The following is a 12108-nucleotide window of genomic DNA, read 5'->3' on the forward strand; positions in this document are numbered from 1 at the left end:
AGAATCTCCACATTTCAAAAAAGTCTTGCCACACACCACTAAAGTGGCACTAATTTCCACAGAGTAGAAACAATATAATAGGCCTCTGACATACCTTCTACTACAGGCAACCCACCAGACAGAGACCCCACTTGGAGTCTCCACATTTCAAAAAAATTATTGTCACACACCACTAAAGTGGCATTAATTTCCACAGAATAGAAATAGTAAAATAGGCCTCTGACACACCTCTGACACACCTTCTACTATAGACAACCCATCGTATGGAGACCCAACTTAGAGTCTCCACAATTCAAAAAATTATTGTCATCCACCACTAAAGTGGCATCAATATCCATAGAGGAGAAACAGTATAATAGGCCTCTGACACACCTTCCACTGCAGGCAATCCATCAGATGGAAACCCAAATTAGAGTCTCCACATTTCAAAACAATATTGTCACATAACACTAAAGTGGCATCAATTTCCACAAAGTAGAACTAGTATAATAGACCTCTGATACATCTTCCACTACAGACTGGGGCACTCCAGGAGCCAGGGCCGGTTTTAGGCAAAGTGGGGCCCTAGGCAAATATTTAAAATGGGGCCCCAAATGCTAACATATTGCACCATCAAACAAACATTTTGGTTGTAGCTACATGCGCTGATTTCAGGCCACTACACGAGTGTGATTAACAATATTGAAGTCATTCGCCACTTGTTTCCCAGCCTCTTTACACCTGCTGAGGAATAATGATGGGGACAGAATGATCACAAGTAAATCAATCTGTCCCCATACAGTATCATCTTAGCAGCATATCTGCAGGTTTAACTGGGCGATGTGCTGATGAGAACAATGATTTTTGTTCCGGCATATACTGTACATACATACACCGTACATACACACAGATACACATACCGTACATACATACACAGACATATACCTTACATGCATACACACATACAGTTATATACACATATAGTATACACATACCGTACATACACCGTATACATATACACAGATATACATACAAATACAGTATATGCAAACACATACATATACCTTACATGCACACAGATACACATACATATACCGTCATACACACATGCATATACCGTGCATTCAAACAAATACCGTACACACATATACCATACATACACAGATACACATACCGTACATACATACACAGACATATACCTTACATGCATACACATAGTTATATACACATATAGTAGACACATACCGTACATACATTCACCGTACATACACACAGATATACATACAAATACAGTATATGCAAACACATACATATACCTTACATGCACAGATACACATACGTATACCGTCATACATACACATACCGTACATACACACATGCATATACCGTACATTCAAACAAATACCGTACATACATATACCATACATACACCCAAATACACATACCGTACATATATATATACCGAACATACAGATACACATACATGTACCATACATACACACATACAGTATATACACATAGTATGCACATACCGTACACACATATACATACACATATACTGTATGTACATGCACATAAACATACATATATACCATATATCCAAAGAAATTTATTGCATACACAGATACTGTACATACATACACACAGACATACACATACTGTACATGCATACACACACAGCCATACAAATATACCATACATACACAGATATGCCGTACATACATACACAGATATACAGACAGATAGAAACATACAGACAGATGCACACACACATACATACATACAAGCACATATATACACACATACTAATCTTGTATAGGTGATCAGATGAGCCCTGGATGAGGTCACATAGTTCAGTTGCAGAGGGCTGCAGACCCCACTGTGGGGGATGGGGCACAGAGCAGACAGCACTGATATCAGCCCCCTGGTTCTACCTGCTGTCTCGTGCAGTGAGCTCCTCCCCCATCTCTTCACAGTGAGGAGACGCTGCAGCCTGCTGGGGACAGAACAGTGGAGGGAGCAGAAGACCCCCTAAGGCTCTCTTCCTCCACTGCTGTCTCTATGTGCTGTGCGGGGGGGGGGGGGACACCTCACCTGACTGTAGGGGTGAGTACTCACGATTGGGACGCGCCATGCAGGAGGACAGCAACCAGTGAGCGCTCTCCTCAGTTTGGTCATGGTGAGGTAAGGAAAGCGTTCATTGGCCAGCGTCTCTCCCTGCATGACACGCCCCCTTTTTGATCTCCTGCACTTCGCGCCCCGCTCTCTCCCTGGCACTGGGTGCTCCATGATTATAGGAGGGAGTGAGAGGGGCCCGATCCTGCACAATACCGGGCCTGCCTGCAGGGGCCCCCCTCCACCGCTGGGCCCTGGAGCAGTGCCATCAGCAGTGTGTCCGCCCCTGGCTGGGGGCCCCTAGGGCAGTGGGGGCCCTAGGCAGCTGCCTAGTCTGCCTGCCCCTAACGCCGGCCCTGCCAGGAGCATTGCAAACCTGGAGAGGAGTTTAGAGCTCACTGAGCTTGCGCTGGCTGGGGTCAGTGATATGGAGGAGGGTGGAGGTGGGGAAGATAAGGACTGAGAAGTATGCAGCTGATTACCCAGAAGGGATAGGGGAAAAGTGCCAGGGAGCCCAGTCCTGATCTGGCACAACATAGTAAATATGCCTGTTTGGCTGATATTAGGAATAAAAGCCCAGCACTGGGATCACAGCAGCAGGACTCCTAGCTACCAGACAAATGACTGCTGTAGGAAGGAGGGAAATAGGAGTGCAGCAAAGGCCAGACAAATGGTGGTAATCTGCCTCTGAGACTAAGAATGCCGTACAGTGTGTTGCTTGCCGGGTGCTCGGATTCGATATATTGCGGACCAAAAAGACAAATTACTGGGTGGATCTGGGGAAAATCCAGCAGTCATGGTACACATCGGTACCAATGACATAGTTAGAGGGAGGTGGAAGGTCCATAAGAATGATTACAGGGAACTTGGAGAGCAGCTGAAGGTCAGGACTTCCATGGTGGTGTTTTCAGAAATACTGCCAGTGCCACGAGCTTCACTAGACAGGCAGCAGGAACTTATGGAGATAAATAAGTTGCTTAGAAATTGGTGCAAGAAGGAAGGGTTTGGGTTCCTGGAGAACTGGTCTGACTTCTCTGTCAGCTACAGGCTCTACGGTAGGGACAGGCTGCACCTCAATGGGGAGGGTGCAGCTGTGCTTGGGGAAAAAATTTCTTGCAGCTGTTTATTGATCTGCTGCCTGTCCAATTTTAGCTGCTTTAGCTCTGTTAAGTACACCACACAATATTTAAGGAGTACTCAGATATTCTTAAGGCTCTCCATTGATCTGACAATGAGGAATGGAGCCATCACATCTTCACCAGCTACCTGGGCTTCGTCATCAGCTGTAATCATCACACTCGCCACACCAGACTTATCTACAATCTCCTGCATTACTTTTCCAACTTTCAATGTCGCATTGATTTTTCTCACCAGATACCCGGGCACTTGAACGATGTCCTCCACCAATTCCATCCTACCTTGAGCTTTCTTTGCATGTTCCAGACATCGAGCTGCTTCCTGATTCCTCAACAAGATCCTCCGTTTTGTGCAAAGGCAGTGCATGTTACTCAGGATAGCCACCCGCGTCACTGTAACTTCCCTTGTCAACAGTATAACTAACTGCTTAGACTCTGGCACCCAGTTTACTCTGCACGCTTCAATCGCTGTTCTAAGTACCTCATGCACAGCCTCACTGGCACAAGATTCCCGCACATCCTCGGGTACCTCTACCATGCCCTGGAAGAGCAAAGTCTCACCTCCATGGATATAGCGTTTGATCTTCTCATCCTGAGAGTCAGAGCAGTTTTCCAATACGTTGACCTCCCTTGTGAGATCATCTGTGTGGCACTTCCCCTGCTGGAGCTCTTCTTCCCTGAAGGCCACTTCTTTGGTCAGAATCTCCAGCTCACTCTCCTTCATTGCGATCAGATTGAGAAAGCACAACAGTTAGTTCTGTAGAGGGGAGAACTCGTTTTTGCGTCCGTCCATGTATTTCTGGAGCTGGGCCTTAGCCTCCTGCTTAGCCTCCTGCTCGATCTTGAGCTCTAAGAGTACTTCATCCCGCTCCCCTGCCAGGCAGCACTGCTCGTTCTCTCTCCAGAGAAGCTCCTGCTGATGCTTCTCATGGGCTTCTCTGAAACATACACTCTTCTCCTCCAAGTCTGCGGACAGTTCCCAGAATGCTTGTTCACTTTGTGTCCTCACTTTTCATATTGAAATTATTTTTGACTCCAAAGCTGCAATTTCCTCAGATTTCTGTTCTTTCAGAAACTTTAATTCGGCCTGTAAATATGCCACATTTTGCTTCTCACGAGAAAACTCTTTGATGAGGTCCTCAAACTCCTGCGCTTTGTTGCAGCAGGTCATTTCCAGCTGAGACACGTGTTCTGCATCCTCCTGCCGAGCAGAACACAGCTTCTCCTTGGTGGAACGGATGGTATGAAACAGCTTCTGCTCTGGCGCTTCCTTCTCTCCAAGCTGAGCCTTGGCTGCCAAGAGCTTGGACTCCAGGTGGCGCACCAGATCCAGCTGGCGGCTTCCATACTCAGCACCTTCAACCTCTTATTCACCAGCTGTTGACAGATCTCGTCATGTTCTTTCTCCTGGCGGAAACTGTTGGCTCACTCTTTCCACATGCACATTTCCTTTGTCAGTTTGTCGATTTGTCTGGTGGCAGCGGTCAATTCGGACAGCTTCTCCTGCAGGCTTTCTGTTTTTACTCAGATTTCTTCTCCAACTGCAATTTTAGTTGTTGGATTCCTACCACCACACTGGATCAGTTTTATTTTCCCCATGTCATCGGCTACCTCTGTACTGGAGTTTGTCAGTGATAAAGTGACCTCCTTATCAAGGGCATTAAACTTGTTTGCCCCTTACCCTGTCTTTCTGCAGCCGCCATGTCTGCTGCGACGAGAGGAAGACTTGCCATCTGTACCCAAGTCCACCTTACTGCACTCTTTTTCCCTTGTGTCACAGTCTGAATGGGAGTCATCACTACTCAGTCTGTCACCCTAGAACAACAAGTCCCCACTTAAACAGGTGTCTGACCCCTTTCCTAGAGCTACCCCGTTGTTAACGGTCACACTGTTGGTGACCTCTGGTAACTCCCCAAGTTGGTCAGACCCACACTTTTCCCCACTCACCCCTAACTCTGGGACATAGACCTTAGGGGGCACTACCTCATCTTCTTTATGCATCACACCACCAGGAAACCCTACAGCTGCCTGCTGTGGTGGGGCTCCCTTAGAGTCATTCTGGCTCCCCTCTGAGCAATTAAACACTCCCCTTTCCTTGCACAAGTCCCAAAACCATTTAGAGTCCTGGCCTATTACACCTCACCTGTGGGTGAGGCTAGCCAGACCCGCCCATCCCTCATAGCTACCCGCAACATGGTCCCAGGTGCACTAAACAACATCCTAGTGCTTATGTGCACTAAAGAAAAATTCTCTGGGCCATCCCTGTGACACGCACCTCCCATTGATTATGCGGCCATTAGCCTCCTTACACTGCATAGACATTAAATGGGAGTAAACTCGGGACAGAACAGAAGGACTTGGGTATTCTTGTTACAAGTTAGCTGAGCAGCAGTACTTAATGTCAAACAGCAGCTGCAAAAGCAAACAAGATTTTAGGGTGCATAAAAAGGGATAAAATCCTGCAATCCCAATGTATTGTTACCCATTAACAAATCACTGGTGAGGCCACATCTAGAATATGGGATACAGTTTTGGGCTCCACATTTTAAAAAGGATATTAAAATGTTAGAATCAGTTGAAAGACGGGCAACTAGATTATTACAAGGGATGGAAGGTCTCTCATATGATGAGAGGTTGGAAAAGTTGGGCTTGTTTAGCTTAGAAAAAAGTCACCTCAGAGGAGATCTCGTTTACATGCATAAATGTATGTGTGACCAGTACAAAACACTGGCACATGACTTATTCCTTAAAAAGACCATACTGAGAGTTAGGGGGCACTCATTATGGGTGGAAGAAAGGCGATTCCGGCAGACATACAGGAAAGGGTTCTTCACAGAGCAGTCAAACTATGGAATGCCATACCACAAGAGGAAGTAATGGCAGACACTATAACAGCTTTAAAAAAAAGGGCTGGACGATTTTCTTGATACACATAACATTGCTTGTTATAGGTAAATTGGTGATGAAATGTACATGTACTGCCTGCTGCAGTGCTGCAGCACACAACCTCCACCAGGGGGTGCGGGTGAACGAAAAAAGGTACACTCACAGTGAAATCACAGAGCAGCAAGCAGAAGCCACTAGGTGGAGAAAGAGTAGTCAGAAAAAGCCGGGTCAGCAACAGAGAGGTAATGAAGTACCAGAGGTCACAGCATACATGTGGTCAGAAATAAGTCAAAGAAGTCAGAGCCGATCATAAGCAGGAAAGCCCGAGATGCAAGACAGTCAAACAGGTCAGAGGACAAACCAAGACAAATGCCAGGGGTCACAACACGACAAGCGAGTACTACAACGAGCGAAGTCACAGGGGAACACAGGAACGGGACCTAGGTAAACGGGCAGAGAACAAATCAGGGTATAATGGGTCAGCTGCTAGAGACAGAAACTATAACTGACACTCCTTGCAGATCAGAGTGGACTGAAATAGCCAGACAGATCCCAAAACGAGGCAAGGAAGATTAACCCCCGCATGACCATCCAGAGACAATAATCAAAAACAAACCCCGGATTGGATCATGACAGCACCCCCCTCTCAATGGTGGGCCACCGGACCCCCCCAGGCTTCCCCAGATACCAAGCATGAAAGGCCCGGACGAACCAATCCGCATATACCGAGCGAGCCGGTACCCAAGACCGATCCTCTTGCAAAACTCTCCCCGCTCCAATCTGTCCTGAATGCTGCAGCCAGGATCATATTCCTCACCAACCGTTACACCGATGCCTCTACCCTGTGCCAGTCATTACACTGGCTACCCATCCACTCCAGAATCCAGTACAAAACTACTACCCTCATCCACAAAGCACTCCATGGCTCAGCACCACCCTACATCTCCTCCCTGGTATCAGTCTACCACCCTACCCGTGCCCTCCGCTCCGCTAATGACCTCAGGTTAGCATCCTCAATAATCAGAACCTCCCACTCCCGTCTCCAAGACTTTACACGTGCTGCGCCGATTCTTTGGAATGCACTACCTAGGTTAATACGATTAATCCCCAATCCCCACAGTTTTAAGCGTGCCCTAAAAACTCATTTGTTCAGACTGGCCTACCGCCTCAATGCATTAACCTAACGATCCCTGTGTGGCCTATTTATAATAAAAAAAAAAAAAAAAAAAAAAGGTTCCTCGCATCATGTTCTCATACACTTTATGCAGTATTAGCCCTCTGTGTCTGTACTGCTACATACTTAGGCAGGTAACTGGTTCATGCAGCTTTACATGAACACCTGAGCCTTACACTATAGCTGGTCCGAATAACTAAAGCAATTGTTACCATCCACCTCTCGTGTCTCCCCTTTTCCCCATAGTTTGTAAGCTTGCGAGCAGGGCCCTCACTCCTCCTGGTATCTGTTTTGAACTGTATTTCTGTTATGCTGTAATGTTTATTGTCTGTACAAGTCCCCTCTATAATTTGTAAAGCGCTGCGGAATATGTTGGCGCTATATAAATAAAATTATTATTATTATTATTATTATTATCCTCCGGACCTTAACCTTTCCAATGGATCAGATACTGAAGTGAACAGCAGAGCATCCGGGAATCCACAATCCATTCCACCTCATACTCGGTCTGATCATCCACCAAAACAGGAGGTGGACAAGACAGAGAGTCCCCTGAGAAGGATACCCACGGTATAACTACCTCCAAAATATTATATTCTTAGTGGATAACCATACCTTATCCTCTACTTGGAATTCCAGCCCCTCAGACCATCGTTTATCAGCAAAAAATGTATACTTGCCCTGAGGCTCCCCAATGTTCCTTTGGACCTACTCCCAGACCTCCCCCAACAGATGAATTGCAACATCAGCATGAGGACACCCTGAATCAAGCCAAGAAAATTCACCAAAATGGGGGTGGAAACCAAAATTGCAAAATAACGGGGAAGTACCAGAGGACTGAGTAATACGATTATTAAATGCAAATTCTGCCAATGGTAATGAAGATCACCAATCATCCTGATGTGATGTGGCAAGGCACCATAAAATCTGCTCCAAAGATTGATTTGTCCTCTCAGTCTGACTGTTGGTTTCAGGATGATAGGCTGAAGAAAAGGTCAAACCGATACCCAGCCTTTTGCAAAAAGCCCTCCAGAACATAGATACAAATTGTACCCCTCAATCAGAGACCACACTCACAGGAACACCATGTAACCGCACAACATGCTCAATGAAAAATTTCAACAAAGTTTCCGCATTAGGCAGCCCTGCCAATGGTACAAAATGCGCTTGTTTGCTGAACCTATCCACCACCACCCAGATCACAATTTTACCATTAGAAGGAGGAAGGTCCATGATAAAATCCATGGACAGATGGGTCCAAGGTCTATCTGGAATTGGCAATGGCACCAATTCCCTGGCTGGCTGGTTATGAGAGGTTTTAGCGCGGGCACATGTCTCAGGAAGACACAAATACAGCAACATCAGAAGCCAATGAAGACTACCAAAACAGTCTAGGATGGCTTTGCGCGTGGCTGAGATTACTGGATGCCCACTAAGAGCAGAGTCATGGAATTGCCAGAGCACCCTTATCCAATACTGGACAGGCACAAAGAGACTGGGCCTCCCGACTCTCCCGCTCTAACGCCAGGGAAACTTCACCCACAACCACCACGTGCTGAAGAATGGAGGAAGGAGATTCAGGAGGAGATATTGGGTCCAAGCTGCTTTCACATTCTTGGATCCCGGCCTGAAAGTGATGGAAAACTGAAATAGAGAAAAAAAAAGTGACCACGTCGCTTGCCTCGGGGTTAAACGTTTGGCCAGTTCAATATAAACCAGGTTCTTGTAGTCCGTGATTTGATGGACAGCCCCCTTCAAAAATGCCTCTATTTTTCAAAAGCCGATTTAATTGCTAGTAACTCCAGGTTACCCACCTCATAATTCCTTTCCACAGAGGAAAACTTTTTAGAAAATAAAGCCGAGGGTCTTAGATTGGTTAACGTGGTTAACTGTGTGACAGCTCTCCAGCGACCAAACAGCGACGCTGCAGCGATCCGGATCGTTGTCTGGATCGCTGCAGCGTCGTTTAGTGTGAAGGTACCTTAAGTGAAAACAACAATTTGAAACTCTACCTAAATGTACGAAACTTATCCTTCTCACCAGCAAAGGTGTCCAGAAGCTTGACAGAGAGTTCGGGAAAGTGCAAGGCGACATATACTGAATCACCTGACCTGCTGACAACATGGGGGGTAGCACCCTGCACAGTTTTAACTGAGATGGCCCTGATATTAACTGAGATGGCCCTGTGGGAAACAAATTTACTGGCCACACACTATCTAATCATTTCTTGATCCACCATGGGGGCTCAATTAAAGGCATTATCATCACAGGCCTCAAAATAGTTCAAAAGAGCTGGAGAAAGGGTAACTATATCCAACAAATGTCCAGGGAAGAAACCAGAATGATTTTTGAAATGGACACTTTGATACCTGAGGGTCTCAACAGCGAGATAGAGCTGTTTGCTTTAAATGTGTGAGAGGCTGACGCAAGATTGCCGGTAACTATAAAGGCACTTAGGACTATCTACGGACCATCCCTGACAAAGGAATCCGTGAATTCCAAAACACGTAGGAAGATTGGTCCATTATGCTCTCTGTAGCCAGTCACGTGAACCATCACGTGACCGTGACATCACGCAAGGTCCTGTTCTCACAGTGGACCTACTGGCATTCATAGCGGTATTCGGCTCCCACTTCACGAGGGTTCAGGTTCCCGAGGGACGCTTGTCCCCGGCCGGGACAGTGCCCCGGGATGTTCGATCTCTGCAAAACATTCAGCGATTCCATATTGCGAAAGGACTACAAGTGGGCACCACAGACACCAGCGTTCTGAAAGACATCACCAGACAACAGGTATCCTCTTTCACCAGAACGAGTGTGGTCTCACTGATTTATTTACTTAATTTTATTCTCTTTTTAATATATATTTCATCGATACTTCATTTGCTAAGTATTTTTGAACTAGCGAGACACTAGTTCAGCCCATGGTGGTAGATAAGGAACATACGGCTATAGAAACAATAGTAACTAATAAGGGTCGGTTTTAAACCACCACGGGTTTATTCTCTTCTTCGCTGGATGAGCTGCCAGCAAGTTCATTCATTGTTAAATCAGACTGAATGGCAGATATATAGGACATACCCTAGTGCAAATTTAAGGTCTTTCATTTTTCAACTTTGCACATTGGGACAAAAGAGTCGGATTGTCATACTATTTGCAGCAGGGGACCTAAATTACGCTGGCGCCATTGGTTTCATTCACAAGAACCTGAAAACCCATCTCTTGCGTAAAGCCTACATCCTGCAATAACCATTCTGCTGCCTCACCACTACCCGAGCTGCCGCCTCACCACCACCCGAGCTGCCGACTCACCACCACCCGAGCTGCAGTCTCACCACCACCAGAGCTGCTGCCTCACCATACCAGAGCTGCCGCCTCATCACCACCAGAGCTGCCGCACCCCCGACCTTCTGTCTCTTCCCCATTATCCCATAGAATGTAAGTCCGCAAGCACAGGGTCCTGTCCCCTCTGTACCAGTCTGTCATTGTAAATTTCTTTACTGTAAACGATATCTATAACTCTGTACGTAACCCCTTTCTCATGTACAGCACCATGGAATTAATGGTGCTATATAAATAAATAATAATAATGATTCATAGAAAAAAAAGAAGTCCTTTGGCACAGACTCTGATCTGCAATAATGATCAGAATAATGCGGCCACGAGACACACACACGTAAGTGTTACAAAAAAAGATGTGGCAAAAATTGAGCATGGATGCTCAGCGCAGAATTCAATTGGGGAGTGGGGGAATCAGACTCTGATCAATAATGGTCAGGGAATTGTGCGGTGTGTGTCCTGGTCGTCGCAGTGATGTCATTATCCTTTCAGGGGGAGAAGTGATGTCATGTCTGAAGGCAATGAAAGACAACCACATTCAGGTATCACACACATGCAACATGTTCACACTCCAGACCAGAAGGGGGAGCTCTAAGCCTGTTTAGGGTGAACTCCCCTATTTAACATCCTGATCTGGAGGGAAAAGGGGTTCAGAGTTCAGTTCCTTTCAGGAGGACAGAGGGAGAGGAAGGAGTCCTGGAGCCTGAAGGCTGCAGCTCCTGGAAGAAGACACTAAAGTTTATTGCAGAGAGTGCGCAGGAAAGCAGAGCACAGGAGAAGAATATCAGAGGGAGTTCAGCCAGGAGCAAGCTGCTACCCTCTGAGGCGCAGAATCCAGTAGCCAGCGCACAGTGGAAGTAAGTGGCTCTACGTCTTGCTTCAGAGACTGGCAGGGCAGGTGATTCCAAGTTGCCTGTCCGCCCTTGTATACCCAGGAGGCACGGTGACAACGCTCAGAGGCCGGGGCGTGCTAGAGTCCCTAACCAAAGTCTCAAGTCACCAGCCATATGGGTTTGTCCTATCCATACCATCTGGGGGAACGAGAGAAAGAGACATTCCATCTCCAATAGTTGTGAGGACCGTACCGAGAAGCTCAGCAGGGAGGTACTACAACACACAGGTGCTAGAGGAAGGCTACTGATTTCCACCTGGACAAGGTGACTCTGGAATTGCCTTCAGACCGACCGGACTCTGCCTGCCCTGTCATCTGGTGCTCCGGGCTGAGGATACCGTCTGAAGCCTTCAGTAAACAAAGTAAAAGACTGCAATCCGTCTCCTCGTACTTTACTGCACTTTGCCCATATATAAACTATTTTACTGGACACCCCTTGGGCCACGGACCAGGTCAGCCACCGTGATCTCCCCCGAACCGAAGGACCCGGTGCCGAGTACCCCATCGCCCTACTCAACAGGATCTACTTAAAGGGACACTGTCACCTGAATTTGGAGGGAACAATCTTCAGCCATAGAGGCGGGGTTT

The 12108-nt window shown here is 46.7% G+C and overlaps 1 protein-coding gene across 1 annotated transcript in view; it reads right to left on the reverse strand.

The window, feature by feature from the left end:
* The window catches only part of LOC138679350 (cartilage oligomeric matrix protein-like), a 674654-nt gene that overhangs the window by 449449 nt on the left and 213097 nt on the right, over nt 1-12108 (reverse strand). The gene's annotated exons all lie outside the window — the stretch shown is intronic.

The sequence above is a fragment of the Ranitomeya imitator genome, chromosome 1 (genome assembly GCF_032444005.1).
Source record: "Ranitomeya imitator isolate aRanImi1 chromosome 1, aRanImi1.pri, whole genome shotgun sequence".
Lineage (NCBI taxonomy): Eukaryota > Metazoa > Chordata > Amphibia > Anura > Dendrobatidae > Ranitomeya > Ranitomeya imitator.